Source organism: Petaurus breviceps, unplaced genomic scaffold (assembly GCF_028583685.1).
Source record: "Petaurus breviceps papuanus isolate PSGF00001 unplaced genomic scaffold, PetGlider_PUasm1.0 90639, whole genome shotgun sequence".
Lineage (NCBI taxonomy): Eukaryota > Metazoa > Chordata > Mammalia > Diprotodontia > Petauridae > Petaurus > Petaurus breviceps.
In genome coordinates, this window is record NW_027187296.1 from 1,945,152 (window position 1) to 1,961,888 (window position 16,737).

General features: G+C 38.6%; 1 long non-coding RNA gene and 1 pseudogene across 1 annotated transcript in view; one reads left to right on the forward strand and one right to left on the reverse strand.

Annotated features, from left to right (window-relative positions):
• Positions 1-16,737, reverse strand: part of LOC138143413 (uncharacterized) — a 268,806-nt gene that overhangs the window by 66,963 nt on the left and 185,106 nt on the right. The gene's annotated exons all lie outside the window — the stretch shown is intronic.
• LOC138143478 (small RNA 2'-O-methyltransferase-like) lies at positions 332-2,904 on the forward strand (annotated as a pseudogene).

The window sequence follows — 16,737 nt, forward strand, 5'->3', positions numbered from 1 at the left end:
ACACAAAGAAAAGCGACTGCCACCCAGCATTAGTGGCAGATGGATCTTACACAGTCTTTCTAAAGGGAAACTTCAAAGTATGTCTTGCAAAATTCCTGCTTTGACACTGGGCCTGATTTTGAATATATTAGCATCTGTGTATCTCTCCCAAATCTGCATAAATATTTAAAATACAGGTTATTGCAAAAGTAAGCACAGCCCTCTCTACCTTGTCTGACCTAATTTGCCTTTCCCAAGCCCTTGGGAAAGGCACCAACCCCTTTAATTCACTTTATCCTGGGTAATCTTACTCTAATGTCTCTTGGTGACATGGAGGGGCTCTAGATCCTTGATGGCTGTATCAGTGGAGGGTAAGTTCTCACGAGTTATACCAGGACAGGAAGGCTTCACATACAAAATGGCAACCAAGTGTGTCATCTTTTAGAGTAGAGTTAGAACTACGGTGGAGCTAATGGGGATTTGTCCCAGGCAACAAAATAGAACAATATGCCATTTCCTCCTCCAGCAGGTGTTCTTAAATATCATCATAATAATTTAAAATTTGTTTCCCAGTATCTCTTGCATATAATAAAGTAAGGAAATTCTCTAAACTTGATAAGATCCTCCAAACCAAAGCAATATACATATTAATAATCAATAACTTTATTAAAAAGTAGACTTAGAGGAGAAGAGTGAAATATATAGTGGAAAAATAATTCAGAATTAAAAAATAAAAGAAGCTAAAGACTGATAAATTACTCAGAAGTCTGATGCCATTATATCATAATGGTAGACATGGGGAGCGCCAAAGAACATCACCAATGATGAAATCGATTATGCTCTAACAGACAGGAAATGATTTGTTACCAGTGTGGGAGTGATTTTAGAATTAGCTATTTGTGTGCAGGCAAACCATCAACTAGTCAGAGTCGAAGTCAAAATTTAAATTAGAAATCAGAAAAAAAAAGATAAGCATGAAAAGAAGACATAACCTGTAATTATAAGAGCTCACAAAATACTTAAACAGTTAAATCTAAACAAAAAGACAGAATAAAAGTAAAAGTATTTCTCAGTGAAATTAAAACAATTTAAAATGATCGTCATAATGAAAAAGACCAAAGGAACCCTCAGCCAGTGAACTCGTTGCCAAAAAGGAGAGAAATGACAGCCAAGGGTAACACTAGGTCAGAATACTAGTTTCCAAAACATTAGTGAGGAGGAGCATGGAAACTCATGAGCAGTATTAGCTCACAAAATAATGAAAAGGAGTGGAAGGAAAAATAAAGCTAAGGAATGCTTGGGATGAGACTGAACTAAGCCAGATCACCCCCAAAGCATTTGCAAATTGAACTGAAAGATGAAGAAATAAATGTGAAATGGAATAGCTCTGTCAGCATTTCTCCAGGTAATCAATAATTATCATTATTAATGAGAGTGGGTACACAACATTTGAACTTAAACACCTCAGTAGCTGATTTGCTATGGATGTGGAAAAGGGACTCAAGAAAATGAAGTCAGGAAGAGCAGCTGGACCTGATGGGAGATAGAAGGAAGGAACACATGCCAAAGATGATGCAACTTGCAAGTCACTCAGGGATCAATTTTCATGATTATAGATTTAGAACTAGAAGGGCCTTAGAGTCCAACCCTTTTATTTTTCAGAGTCAGACCCCCAGAGGTAAAGTGTCTTGCCCAAGGTCATCTAGGTAGTCAGTGACAGAGCTGGGATCTGATTCTAAAAATTTAGGATTTCTGATTCTAAAATTTCTAGGAGTTCTGATTCTAAAAATAGTCTTTTCTCTCTACCATGGTGACTGAAAAAGGGGGAAGATTTTTAAAGAATGAAAGATAATTGATTGAATCATTACACAAAAACATATTGGTGGGCATATGCCAGAAACTACCAATGAAAACGTTTGCTGCCTCATATCTATAAAACCTATACAAGAAGAGTCAATATGTACACATCTCATATTAAGGCAAATATGATAAGAGAATAGACAGACTCCTGGCATTTTTCCCAATGTATCTCACATGCCTAAAACCCTATCACTCCTCATCACCACCTCATGACTTCCTTCAAGTCTCAATTAAAATCTTACCTTCTACAAGAAGTTTTTCCAGTCCCCCTTAATGCTAGTGCTTTCCATCTGTTATCTCCAATTTATGCTCTACATATCTTGTTTCTAATAATCATTTGTAATTATCTCTCCCATTAGATTATTATGCACAGTTATTATCAGCACACCAAATTTCAAAGTTAATCCCTTGTTTTCAGGAAAGATATTATTTTGAAATCCAAGTCACAAGTGTGAATGAGACAGAGCACAGTTTCAGAGCTGATCTTTAGATGAAGCAAGACACTATGGTTATTCAGTGGAATTTACTGGATTGGGGGAACCACCACTTGAAGTTGAGACTATTGGGTTCTGCACTCAGATAGGGGTCTTTGTGAAAGATATGCCAAACATGGTAACATCTCCAAACAATGAAAAAATTCTAAAATGTGTTGGCACAGGGATACATCGAAGCCTGAAAGAAGAGAAGTACCTCTGGAAGGCATTATTCAGTGAAGTTTTTCTTAACTCTTAATGAAGAGAGATCTGCATCAGAATCTCAAAATGAAGAAGGACAGTGATAATTGTGACTAGCTTCAATGTGATGAGTCCAAAAATAATCCCACTGAGGAGACCCTCAAGCACCTTTTGTATTGAAAATGCATTTTATATACCTCTGGAAAGGTTTTTCTCTTTCCTCAAAACACCTGTGTAGTGACCTTGAGACATTAAAAATGTTGATTGCTGATGGTCTTCTGTCATGATGAACATTATCGATGAAGAAGGCTGGGATCTTAGTGGCGATGATGGGTATGTCCATGACTTGGATGACAATGAGGAGAAGCATAATGGCGGTGGCTCTAATTGAACCGCCTGTGATGGGGATGACCATGAAAGTCATTGCTAAGTAGCCGTTGTTTTCACAAATCCAGGGAATTAAACTTTTTAGTAGAGAAAACAATTCTCCTTGAAAACAGGAATCACTTTTGGCTTTTCTTTGTGTCCCCAGTACTGACCAAAGCACCAAGCACATAATGATTGCTTAATGACTGATAGTTGTCTGACTGACTGTTTATATATTCCTTTTTTTTTTTTTAAGCAATCGGGGTTAAGTAACTTGCTCAAGGTTACACGGCCAGTTATTTCTGGGTGTGGTGCTGAGTATCTGAGCCCGGATTGATCCCCAGGTCGTCCCGACACTGGAGCCAGTGCTCCTACTCGCTGAGCCACCTGGCCGCCCTATATATTCCTTTTAAGGAAAATCACACTTTTGTAGTCATGTTGCTGATGGATTTGTAGAGAATACAAAATCTGATCTATTGACTTTTTTGTTGATTACAAAGTTGATTTCACAACAAAATGCAACCTTAAAAATCTTCTTCAAGCTGTATGTTAATTGGAAAATGGATAAATAAGATGTGTTAAAAGAAAATAATAGAATATTATTACTCTGCATTAAAAGTGACACACATGATGGATATTGAGATGCATGGAAAGATTTCTATGAACTGATACACAATTAAGTAAGCAGATCCAAGAAAACAACACACGTTGACTACAACAATATAAATGAGAAGAGAGAAGAAACTAAATGCTGCAAAATAATAATGACTGAGCCTGGAACCAAATAAGAAATATGACACCCCCACCCCACCACTTCTTTGCAGAGGTGGCTAGGAAGGTAGGGGTATAGGTCGTTGCATATAATATCAGAGTTTCTCAAAATGTTGTTTAGTTTTACTGAACTTTTTTAAAAATTCCTTTTCATCTTCGTTGTAAAGGTTGGCTCTTTGGGAGGTATATATTGGGCATGGGTCACTGCATATAATGTTAGAGTTTCTCAATATAATAAGGATGCCTATATGGTTATGAATCATGAAACATAATTTCAGAGGGAACAAAATTTCAGGAAGCCTAGAGGACAATGAAGACACCATGGTGGGTGTAAGCCAGTTGCAAAATATTACCAATAATGACATGAACACAAGAAATATTTTAAAACATATCTCCCAAGACATGTATGACTAGAAAGGGAGGTGTATTGGTCTTGCAGACAAACTGAAAAATAATGAATTGATAGCCCAAGTATTGCACTGGCATCTGCAAAATATTAAAGTCAAGTCAATAGCATTTATTTAGTACCTGCTATAAAAGATCCCAAGCAAGCATATTAGGTAGATTCAGTATGGAGGATATGTGCAAGGTCAAAGACAAAATTCATGAAGAATGAGGAGACATTTGCACCAATAGAGAGAGTACCTCCATATTGATGAGTTCACAGATCATCATCAAAGTATCTATTGGGAAGAAACCAGAAATGACCAGTGCTGTTTGTCATTGATAATTATTGGTAAGTGCCATGTTAAGTGATGAATAACATAAAGGAATGAGCAGACTTCCACCCTTTCAGTGCAGTAGAGAGTGGGCTAGGAAGGTGTCTAGGTTTATTCTTGATACTCCCCTCCCCCCCCCGATATACAGCATTCTTCTAAATTTTTATGTGGTATGACCACTGGGCCTACACAATTTATGACTATTAATGTGTCAATGTCCCACAAATCTCTTCAATGACATCGATGGTGATTCACAGTAAATGGGGGCAGGATGAGGGTTTTAAGGCATATGTTCTGTCTTCATAGTTGTCTCAGGAAAACCCCTCGTCCTTGAGCAACTCATAATAAGGTGTAAATGGGGTAGATAGTATAAATCAGGGGGTGACAAGGTGTCAACATATTGACAAGGTGACTTCAGCCTACTTTGGGGGGGAGAGTAACAGATAAAAGAGGAATGAAACACAGCACATCTGTTCAAACAGACTGAAAATGTCAGCTTTTGGAATGCCATTCACATGCTTCCTGATGAGGCAGAGAGGTTCAGCTCACTAGGCTCTCCAGGTGTCAAACCTCTTCTGTAACTTTCCTGGAGCAGCCCCAACAGAAAGTCTGGAAATGTGAGTCCTGGCTTCACTACCCTGAGCTGACATATATATGACCCACTTGCTCTGTTGGTTCTGCGATCCCATGGAAACTTCACTAGGAGGGTAACTCTCTCTTTTGAACTGTCAATCCCTGGAGAGCATCTGCAAGATAAAAGTGCATCTTTCCAGTGCATCATTTTTACTGGCTTGTAAAAGGGTGAATTGATGAACAGCTTTTGCATAATCTCTTGGAAAACTTGGTGAACTTCTCTAGTTTTGAAAGCATGTGAAAATTCTCTAACCAATGTGAACCAACAACAGCAATAATTTTTTTTAAAAAAAGGTTTTCAAAGTGCTCTACATATATTTTATTTGTTATATAGGCTCCACAATAAACCCAAAGGGAGAGAGTTCTTGATCTCACCAAATGGAAATTCCCCAAAGTCTTTCATACAGCAAAGGAGGGATAGGGGCATGATAGAGAATGCTAGCTTCTCTACATGTCTCTCCTTCCCAAAGTCTCTCTCCTTTTATGAACCTGTATAGACATTGGAATCACCAGTCTCCTGTGGAAAAAACAGAAGAGCCACCAGATTTCTTTTCTCTCCAGCTTTTACCAGCCCCACTTGCCCCTCATGAAGGTAGCTAATCAATTGCCATCAATGACAGAGTTACATACAGTTGGCCCTTGAACCAAGGGTTACACATTCTTTTTGCTACCTCCAGTTTCATATTGTTTCTTTTCACTGTAACTAGATTAAATCTTGCAGGCACAGGACTAGAATGTTGGGGATGCGGGAGGGGAGAGGGAGATCCTTGATCCTCTGTTCATCTGTGGGCTATGCCAATTAAAAAGCAGGAAAGAATCCTGAGGGTAGATGGTTTTGTCTTGTTTCCTTGATCCAGTGATATTTTTGTCACTAGAGCTGATTTCTTCATCCCATTCACTTCCCCAGGGCTCCCAATTTTAAGGATATACCATCCATTACATGACATCCCACTCTATCTCCCATGACTACATTGCTCCGTAGATAAAAAGGGGAATTCCCAGATCAACTAAAGTTGGCTGTAGCCACTAAATCAACCTCTAGTTTTTAAATGGATTTTTGACAGACTCATTTGCACATACTTTTTTATATTCTTTAGCCTGGGTTCAGAAGGTGAATGTGCACCTGTACATAGTAGCGCAAATCCTACTCTTTTCCCTTTATGGGACTGTTTTGTTTCCAACTCTTTGGCTGTGACCTTAACAGCCATAACCTGAGATGACCTGGGAGGCAGCCATCCTTCTGGACTCATGTCCTTCTCTAACATCATTCTCCAAGCCTTCTATGGAAAAAACAACAACAAACTACTTCTGTCCAAAAGCAAATTTAAAGAGGGCCCAATACTGATAATAATTTTATGATGCTTTAATATTGGGAAAGCTTTTATGTTTTATGTTAACTCATTTGACTCTCACAACAACCCTTTGAGGTTATAAAATGAGGACATGAATAGCCCTCCATTTTACGAATGAAAAAAGCAAACTGAGACACAAAAAGGTTAAAGGGCTTGTCCTGCATCACAACTGGTAAGTGTCTGAGGTAGGATTTGAACTCAGGTCTTTCCGACTCCATATCCCCTTCTCTATCTGCTGTGACACTTAGCTATCCACAGCCACATGATTCTAAAAAAGTAACTCCGGGAATCCTGATGTAGTCTGGATACAGCTGAAACTCTCTCCAGATGCTGTTCCTTCAAATATGGTGGGCTCACAGAGTCTTCCTGCATATTTCCCAAACATCAGATTCTTGTGTCTTCACTTCCATCCATCCCAGCTGCTGCTTCTTTGTCTCCTCTATCCCTCCTCTGGCTACTGTTCTGCTCTCAGGACTCCTGCTAGTCCTGGGGACCTTTCTAAGTTATCTTTTCTGGATGATTTTCTCTAATCTAGCATTCTAGTCTTGTATATCCTGTCTTAGATACTTATTACCTGTGTGAATTTAGATAAGCTACTTATGCTGCCTCAGTTTCCTCATCTGTAAAATAAGGTGGTTGGACTAAATGGTTTCTCAGGTCCTTTCCAGCTTCAAGTCTATGAACCTATGACTGTTTGTGGTCTAAAATACCAGATTCTTTATTTGTACCTTATCAACACCTACTCAATATGTCCTACTCCAATTAATGCCTTATAAGGCCATGGTACATAGTGGGCAGTGTTAAACTTTGAATCAGGAAGAAGGTGAGCCTGGATAAATGTCACCTAACCATCAGTCACTTTAGGCAAAGTCTTAGGATTTATCCACTACGTTATTGACAGGTCACTCAAGGGCAAGAACAATGCTGATTTGAGGAACAGCTGTGTAGATTAAGTACACAGTTCGGACTTAGATTACGATAGCAAAACTCAATATCTCATCTCTCCTTTCCAGGCTTCAAGAAACAGTTCAAGTTATGGGAGTATAGAAAATGGAAGCATAGAGAAGAATCTCAGGATTTCAGCATTAGCAGGGACCTCAGAGGCCATCTTGTCCAACCCAGACCTGAACAGAAACTCCTTTTTCACACATACTCCCACCCCCAAAGTTGTTGTCTTGCTTTCACTTGAAGCAGTGATAGGGAGTCCACGATTTCTTCTGTCAGCCCAATCTACTTTGGGATGACTCTAATTGTTGAGGAACATTTTCTGTCATTTAGCTTGAATTTCCTGCTCTGAAACTTCTACCCATTGCTCCGAGTTGTGCCCTCTAGAGTCAAGCAGAACTAGGTTAGTCCCATTTCCATTGGAGACCCTTCAAGTACTTGAATAGCTATCAAGTGCACCCATAAACTATCCCTTCTCTAAACTGAACATCACCAGTTATTTTCAAATGATCTTCACAAAGGCATGGTATCTAGTCTTTGTTCCTTGTGTTGAAAGGTTAGGCGCTGACCCTATAACATCCTCACCAGGGGAATAATAACTATAAATAATATTATTTTAATAAGCATCAATAACCACTGTTTATAACATTGATTATTAATAGCAATAGAACAATTATATTAGTAACCACAATATTATTATATTATATAATGTATAATATGATATGATTATAATATGTTTCTCATATTAATGTTATTAATATTATAAATAATATAGTTATATGGAGCATTAAGTTTTTAAAGTGTTTATTATATTATAACACCACAACCTACTAATATATAATTATTGTATATTAAGCATATAAACTATTAATGTCATTAATAATTAGTATAATAACACAGTGCTTTAAGGTTTGCAAGGTGCTTTACAAATTATCTCACTTTATCCTCACAATGACCCTGGGAGGCAAGTGCTACTTTTATCCTCATTTTATAGCTAAGGAAACTGAGGCAGACAGAAGTTGAAGGATTTGCCTAGGTTCGCAGATCTAGCTACTGTTAATGCTAGATTTGAACTCAGGTCTTTCTGACTCCAAGCAGCTAGATGATGCAGTGGATAGACTGGTATCTTCCCAGTTGAGAAATCAGGAAGACTCATCTTCCTAAGTTCAAATCTGGCCTCAAACACTTACTAGCTATGTGACCCTGGATAAATCACTTAGCCCTGTTTGCCTCAGTTTCCTTATCTGTAAAATAAGCTGGAGAAGGAAATAGCAAACCTCTTTGTCATGAAAACCACAAATGGGGTTATGAAGAGTTAGACACAGCTGAAATGACTGAAAGACAACTTTCTGACCTCATGTCTAATACTTTTATCCACTACAAGAGGGATTAGATAGTGAATGATGGTTAGGTGACATTTATCCAGGCTCGCTTTCTTCCTGATTCAAAGTTTAACACTCTGTCCACTATGTCATGGCCTCCTAAGCATTAATTGGAGTAGGACATATTGAATAGGTGTGGATAAGGTACAAATAAAGACATCTGGTATTTTAGAGCACAAAGGGTCATAGGTTCATAGAATTGAAACTGGAAAGGACCTGAGAGGCCATTTAGTCCAACCACCTTATTTTACAGATGAGGAAACTGAGGCAGCATAAGTAGCTTATCTAATCTAATGCCCTATATAATTATATTAATTATTTATAATAATATTAATAACATTAATATGAGAAACATATTATAGACGTTATTATTATATTATACATTATATCATATAATCACATTGTGGTTACTAATATAATCGTTCTATTACTATCAATAATCAATGTTACAAATAGTGGTTATTGATGCTTATTAAAATAATATTATTTATAGTTATTATTCCCCTGATGAGGATGTTATAGGGTCAGTGCCTAACCTTTCAACACAAGGAACAAAAGTAAAAACTGAAAAGACCTTTCTGAACTAAAGAAAATCCAAGAGAATATTTTCCTTCATGTTACAAAAGCTATTTCCACTTATGTTTATCCTTAGACTCATTAAAAAAATATATATATGTATATATACATATACATGTGTATGTTAGAACTCACTTTGAGGAAAAAGTCAATGGACTAAGGTCTTCTAGTTCTTATTTCTATGTAGATCATTCACTGACTGTTTGGACATCGGTTCTTTTGATGAATAGGATTGAGTCATAGGATTGAGGGATGGAAGGGATCTCAGAGCATCATTTGGTATCTGGACCTAAAATAAATCTGCAAAAGAGGACAACATCATTGCTCACTATAGACTAAAAATGTAATTGAGTGAGGTGTTGGCTCCATGGGCAGATGAAGGCCAGAGAAGAAGATTAAAGGGCTTTGAGTACAAGAGGACCAGCTAATCTGGATGAAGGGGAGAAAGGTTCTTGTCCCATCATTGTGTGGCTAGCTCAGGCAGCTTTGCAGCTAGGAAACTTAGCATTCATCTACTGCTCCAAGAAGTCTATTTCCTGGGCTTGATATTGTTATTGATTTCTTGAGTGTCACCCATCTCTCTGCTGCATGTAATACAAAACAGGTCCAGAGTTCCACCCCTCTGCCTAGTGCCTGCAGCCAGGATATGCAAGAAGGAGGTGTGGCAGACAAGCAGGAACTTTCTCTAAACCAACTCAATTCAATTCAAATCAATTGGAAAAGAAAAGAAACTCTGGTTGGGGATTCGCTGTAGAATCAATTTGGTAAATACTTCTGCACAAAGTGTTAGTGAGATTAAAAACACTAATGACAACCAGTTGAAATGCCAACTGGACTGTGAAGCCTTGGAGGGAAAACCTCTGAGGAGGCAGGTGGGTAGATCATCAGTTATTTTAATTCTGTTATTTAAAAAAAAATAGAAAGAATAAATAAATGAATCAAAACCTAACCACTTCATTGGCAAACTGTATAACCAAGAACAGACAGACAGAAGGGAGAGAAAGGACAGTAGTCCAGTCACACATTTTAGAAGCAAAAAAGCATAAATAACATGAAAAAGGAGAGTCTTGACATCCAAAATCTGTGGCCTGAATTAGACTGTCCGGACGTCTGGTAGGACAAACAAACCATTAGCAAACGTCGGGCAGCAAATCAGAGTACATAGTATTCTCCCACTGTGGCTAGTAGCAAGGACAGGGGTGGGGTTGGGGAATGAGAGATGGGGGAGTAAAGAAGAGGCCTTTAAACAGAGGTCCAACAGCAGCTTGCTTGACACAGATGTTTGGACCATCTGGAGAGCTTGCATACCATTCTGTGTTCTTTTCCAGCCCAGTTGGAGCACTTGCCACCAGATATAAATAAATAAAAGAGTAAATATGATTTCCTAGAATCATGGGACCTGAGGGGATAGAGTGGGTGTAACTTAACAATCTGACCAGTGTCTGGAAGCTAGGACGGGCTATCCAAGTTGCACTAACTGTTTGAGCATTGGGAAAGTCAGCTGGCCTCATGTCTGTCACCAAAGCTCTCAACTCTAAAAAGGGGAACACTTTCATTTAGGATGGTCTTCAGGAGTTATAGATTGAGCATTCATAGTAACAAGGACGTGTTTGTAGGCTATATTATCCCCACCATCGTATTTTACAAATGGAAGAGTACATTATTTATTTAGGATAAGGATTAAATAAATGCATGCTTGGAAAAGAGGAGGGGTTGAATGAGGAGTATCCTAAAGACAGCTCAGGTACTCCATTGATGTTCCCAAAATATTAAGAGAGAGTGAGGAAGCCCCCTCCCTCACCACCATCACATTGGGTGGTCCCTGTATGAGGAGGCAGTATGGTATAATAGAACTGGACTGGATTTGGAATCAAAAGATGTGAGTTCAAATCTCTATTTTGCAACTTAGGACCTGTATGACCCTTGGCAAGTCACTTCATTACTCTGGTCCCAATTTCCTAATCCTTAAAATGAGAGGGTTGGTCTAGATAACCTTTAAAATCCCTAGAGACTATTTTACTATGAACTTCTAAGTCCCATGAACATAACTATTGATTACTCTTTCTCCCAGATACTCTTTCCTCTGGGAGTTTTGGGCACACTGCTCTCTTGTAGTTCAAGAGAACTTCTGTTTGATGGTTTCTTCTCCATTAACTCTGCTGTCTCACCATTCACATCACTCTTCCTGCCTGCCTGCTTCTTTTTTATTAACTCTGTTGGTTCGCCACCCACATCACTCCTTAACTATGGGTAAACCCCCAAGGTTCTGTCCTAAGTCGTCTTCTCCCCATGTAATCTCTCTCTTGGCAACCACATCAGCTTACAAGGGGTTAACTCTCAACTCTATGCATATGGCTCATAGATCTATTTATCCATCCCCAATCCCTAACCTGACCTTCAGCCCCATATCACTGATTGCCTATTGGACCTTCCAAACTATATGTCTCATAGACATCTCAATCATAATATGTCCCAAAGTGAATCTATTCTCTACTCCCCCTGTCCCAAACCCCTCTCTCTTCCAAAATTTTCTATTTCTATAAAAAGCGCCACCTCCCTCCCAATCTGCCAGGTTCATTGCCTTGCATTATCCTTAATCCTTCATCTTCCAGGACTCCACAAACCCTACCAGTTGCCAAATCTTTTCATTTCTTCTTATACAATATCTTTCACATCTGACCATTATTTTCTATTCACGTAGCTACCACCTTAGTTCAGACTCATCATCTCTCAAATGAGATAATATTTATAAAGTGCCTAATGTAGTACCTGACACATAGTAGGTACTTAATAAATTCTTGTTCCCTTCCCCTTCTCTTCTCACCTACATTATTGCAACAGCCTCATAATTTATCCTCTTGCTTCAGATTTCTCTCCACACCAGTCTATCCTGTATACCACTGCCTTAAGTGCAGTTATGACCTCAATGAACTCTGGTGGTTTCTATTGCCTCTAAGACAAAGTAAAAACTCTATTTAGGTTCTATCATTGTTGTTGAGTAGTTTCAGTCATGTTTACTCTCCATGACCCCATTTGGGGTTTTCTTGGAAAAGATCCTGGAGTGGTTTGCCATTTCCTTCTCCAATTTAGCTTTTAAATCCCTACACAACTTAACCCCAACCCATATTTCCAGGCTTATTGAACCTTACACCCTCTCCTGCTCTTTGTGAACCAACCAGCTGTCTATTCCTCACATATGATCCAATCTCCCTTTTGTGTGCCTTTGTATTCTCATCCATGGAAAGAATTCCTTCCTCACCCCCACCTCATAAAATCCCTCCCTTCAAGATGAAGCTCAGACACGACTTTCTACATGAAGCCTTTTTAGATCCTAGCAACTGAGTGCCTCTGCTCAAACTACTTTGCACTTGTTTTTATTTCTTCTATTTCTGTTTACTTGGTATATACTACACACCCATTTCTTGTGTTCCCCATTAAGTCTGATCTTCTTTCAAGTAGAGATTGTTTCATCCTTTGTATTTGTGTCTTCAGCTCCTGGTATGGAATCTGTACGTAGTAGTTACTTGAAATGTTTGTGAATTGATTTAAGTAAATACTGAATAAATATAAAGAGAATAAATGCAAATCAATAGAGAGTAGAAAGATTCTTTGATCCACATCCTGAGTTCCCCCTCCTCCATCCTCTACAAACACACACACACACACATACATGCACACATGTATATACACGCACACCATCCACATAGTTGAGAAGGCTAAAGACTGCAGTAAAGTCATGGTGTCCAAAAGTGTCAGGGAAAGGAAGCATTCCTCATCTCCTCCCCTTCCTCCCCAATCTTCTTTTAAAAAAATAGCTCTAGAAGAATCCATAACACAGTGTCACCTGGCTAGACATTTGTCAAGGGTAAAGTCCCCAAAGGGAGGGTGACCCAAGTCTGAGCCAGAGGAACGAGTTGATAGGTTCCCTAAACCATTTCCCTAGGGCGGTACCCTATGAAATGAGCAAAGGTTTATTTATTTCCCAGGACCAATTCAGGTCATAAGTGACTTCAAGGCAATTCTCTGGCTCTGGGGAAATGGAGGGAGACAAGTGGGGAGACTTTCTTTCCCTCCATGAAGAAGAGGGTGATATTGTCTACCCTGCCTTCCCTGGTGTCAAGGGTGGAACTGAGCCCGTTATTCAGAAACTGTTCCCTACAAGAAGATTCTGAAACACGTCATGAAATTTCTCCCTTTCCAAGTCTTTGAAAAATTAAAAAAAAATTCTAAAACCTTTTGATATGATCCAAAACGCCTAAATTCTTTCACCTTGAAAAGAACACTAGCTGCTCATTTCCAACGACTTTAACTTCTGCCAACTGTCTCCATCAAAATAAACTCGGCCTTGCTGAAGGGTGAGGCATGGAGAGAATAACAACCAAAGGGAAAAGTAAAAACAGTGTAAAGGACAAGATGAAAAGGGAGTGGAAAGAAATCAGTGAATTGCACTCTAATGAGTTGTTCTGTTGAGGAAAACCAGCCATATGTTTTGACCCATTATTTTGGACTTTTAAGAGGCGTAAAAGCAAGACATCCCAAAACATCATCTGTACTTAGGTTCAAATAACCTGTGTCATTTCATCCTGATAGAGATCCCTTTAAGAAAAAAAAAATCTGGAGTTAACCCAGGTTAAAAATCACATCCTTCTGAATCAGGGCTTTTTGCCCTATTTTTGTATCATGGACCATTTTGCAATCTGATGAAGCCTATGAACTCCTCCTCAGAATAATGTTTTTAAATAATTAAAGGAAATGTTAACTTTCAATTAAAGATTAATGAAAATAAAGATGCATTTTTCTCATCCAAGTTTATGAACCTCCTGTAATTTGTTAAGGGATTTCAGGTTAAGCACCCGTGTTCTAAATAATGGATCTCAGTCTCTGAGAAGAAGCTTAGGAATAAAAGCAAAGTACTTTTGGAGGGGACCAACAAAAAAAATTCACAGAATCAGAGAATTTGGGAGTTAAAAGGGACCTCAAACCCATCTAGGCCAATCCACACCCAACAGGAAGCCCCACTTTAACTTACCCAACAAGGTATCACCCAGTCCATTCTTGGAGGGAGTCCTCATTGCCATTCTAGGTGACCAAGTCCACTTGGGGAAAGCTCTAATAGTTAGGGCATTGTTTGTTTTCCCTGATATCTAGTCTAAATTTGCCCCTTTCAGCTCCCAGTTCTGCCTCCTGGGGCCAAGTGGAACAAACCTAATTCCTCCACTATTTGCTAGTTCTTCAGGTATTTGAAGACAACTATCATAACCACCTTTGAGTCTTCTCTTTTACTTACTTGAGTCTGTTCATCAATATCTAATTGCTATCTAATAAGGAGATGGTATTGTCTTGCTTCTGTCAGTCTGCCTCTCTTCCTCTCTGATTAGAACGATTGGGATGAGAGGAAAAAGCAAAGTGAGAACAAGTTTTATTTGTGATATCACTTGGATCCATTGAATCATTTCAGAAACTTCATATTTCCAGATCAAGGGTTCTAAATTTGGACTCCATGACTTATTTTAAAATATATAATTAATCTCCTTTGTAACTCTATGAATTTTTATTTGATGCATTTAAAAAAATATTATTCTGAGCAGGGGTCAGTCTGCAGGCTTCATCAGACTGCCAAAATGGTGCAAAACCCCAAAAAGTTAAGAACTCCAGTTCTGGATAAATTGGCCATCTTCCAACCCCAATTTTATGAAATTGCTTGCTTTCTATGTATCTGCCCTGTCTACTCCACATTGTTGTGAAAAATCTAGTGACACTTTATGGTGAAGGACTAAACAAATATAAGTTATTATTACCACCATCAGTAGACATTAATAATGATATTTTCTTGTAAAATCATAGCAGCTGTGAATAGAATGAAAGCCTGTCCAAAGGCACATGCTAAAATTGCCTTCCTGGGGCCCACTGTTCTATGTCATTTGAGCATCAAGAACCATATTTTAGATTGATAGCATCCTCTGCTAACATTCTGCTTTAAAAGCTCATGGAGGAGAGAAGTTTTTGAAGGCTCTGCCAGCAGAGCCTGAGTTCTGGCATTTCCTACCAAGCTGGAAAGGCTTTGAATATGAGCCCAGTGACAGACTGTCTGTTGTCCAAGGACTATCCAGGCTGACCACAGGAAGACTCCTCATTGGCAGGTTGGCCACGAGGTGATTTTTGTCCACTGCGGTTCATGAATACCATCTGCTAAGCTCTCATGGGTTCTTAAACTTTTTTTTCATCCTATCCCTTTAGCAATTTGGGAAAGCACCTTCTCAGAATGTTTTTGAATTATAAAAAATAAAATATATAGAATTGCAAAGGAAACCAATTATGTTAAAATAAAGATGTGATTTTTTTCCCATCTAAGTTCACAAAGATTTTGGGGTGCAGGTCTGTGAATCCCAGCTTAAGAATTCTTTGCTAAAGTATAGAGGGGTTAAGATTTGTCAGTGCAAGATGCATCCATAGGAATGAAGATGAGCTTCCTGAAATACAAATGATTAGTTAATAAGTATTTAATGATTATTAAATACTTAATAATTCCTTTCTCTCTAAGGAATACAGAACAAACAGATAAGTCCAAATGTCTGAGTGAAGCAGAGAACCTCCACTGATAATAACCCTCTCAAGAAACAAAACGGGGTGCTATTGAATGATCTAATCACAGTCCTGGTGTTCTTTATATTCAGATGCTAGGAGAATGTTCTTTTTGGAAAGCTGCCTTTAGGTACTGTGACTGTAAGCTGTCAATATTAAAATTTCATCATAAATGGATAATTATGGATATATTATTTGTGATTTCTAATTAAATAACAATAGATTCAATTCAATACAAAGAAGATTTACTAAAAGGTTATTATGAAAAGCACTGTGCTAGTAGTCTCATATTATAAGAATGGCCTTGGGACAGTTCTGAAGTTCCCATGAGATGGACAGCTTCTCATGTCTCCTGAAAATACCCATCCTGGCTTCTCCATAGACCTATAAGTGGTACCCACAAATCCACAATAGCAGGGATTATCCATCAGAAGTTGTTGGATGTGATTAGGAAGGAGGTGGTGAGGAACATTCCCTCAAGACAATGGTTTGGGGCAAAGAGGGAGATGTTTCTGTCATTCCTTCCTGCTGTCCTCCATGTCTCCCAAGCCATACTTCTCACTGGAGCCCTCTAAGGATTTATATGGGGCTCTCTGGGCACTCACCAATATCCAAATATGGACCCATCAAGATTCAAAGAATCTTGAGATCATTAATTAAGAGCAGGAAGACTTTTTGTCTTTGAAGACAACTTTAAAACCCCTATCTTGCTTGAGAAAATCGTAAGATGAAAAAATTAGGCCTGACAAGGATCTTCTCTCACGCTGATAATGGGGTGGGTTCGGATACTCTGTGGTTTCAATGGCAAAGATGGTTACCTTTAGTTGAGTGGATCTGGGAGTGAAACTTGCTGACTTCTCAATTTACCTAGGAGAACCACCCAAACTAACCAAGTTAC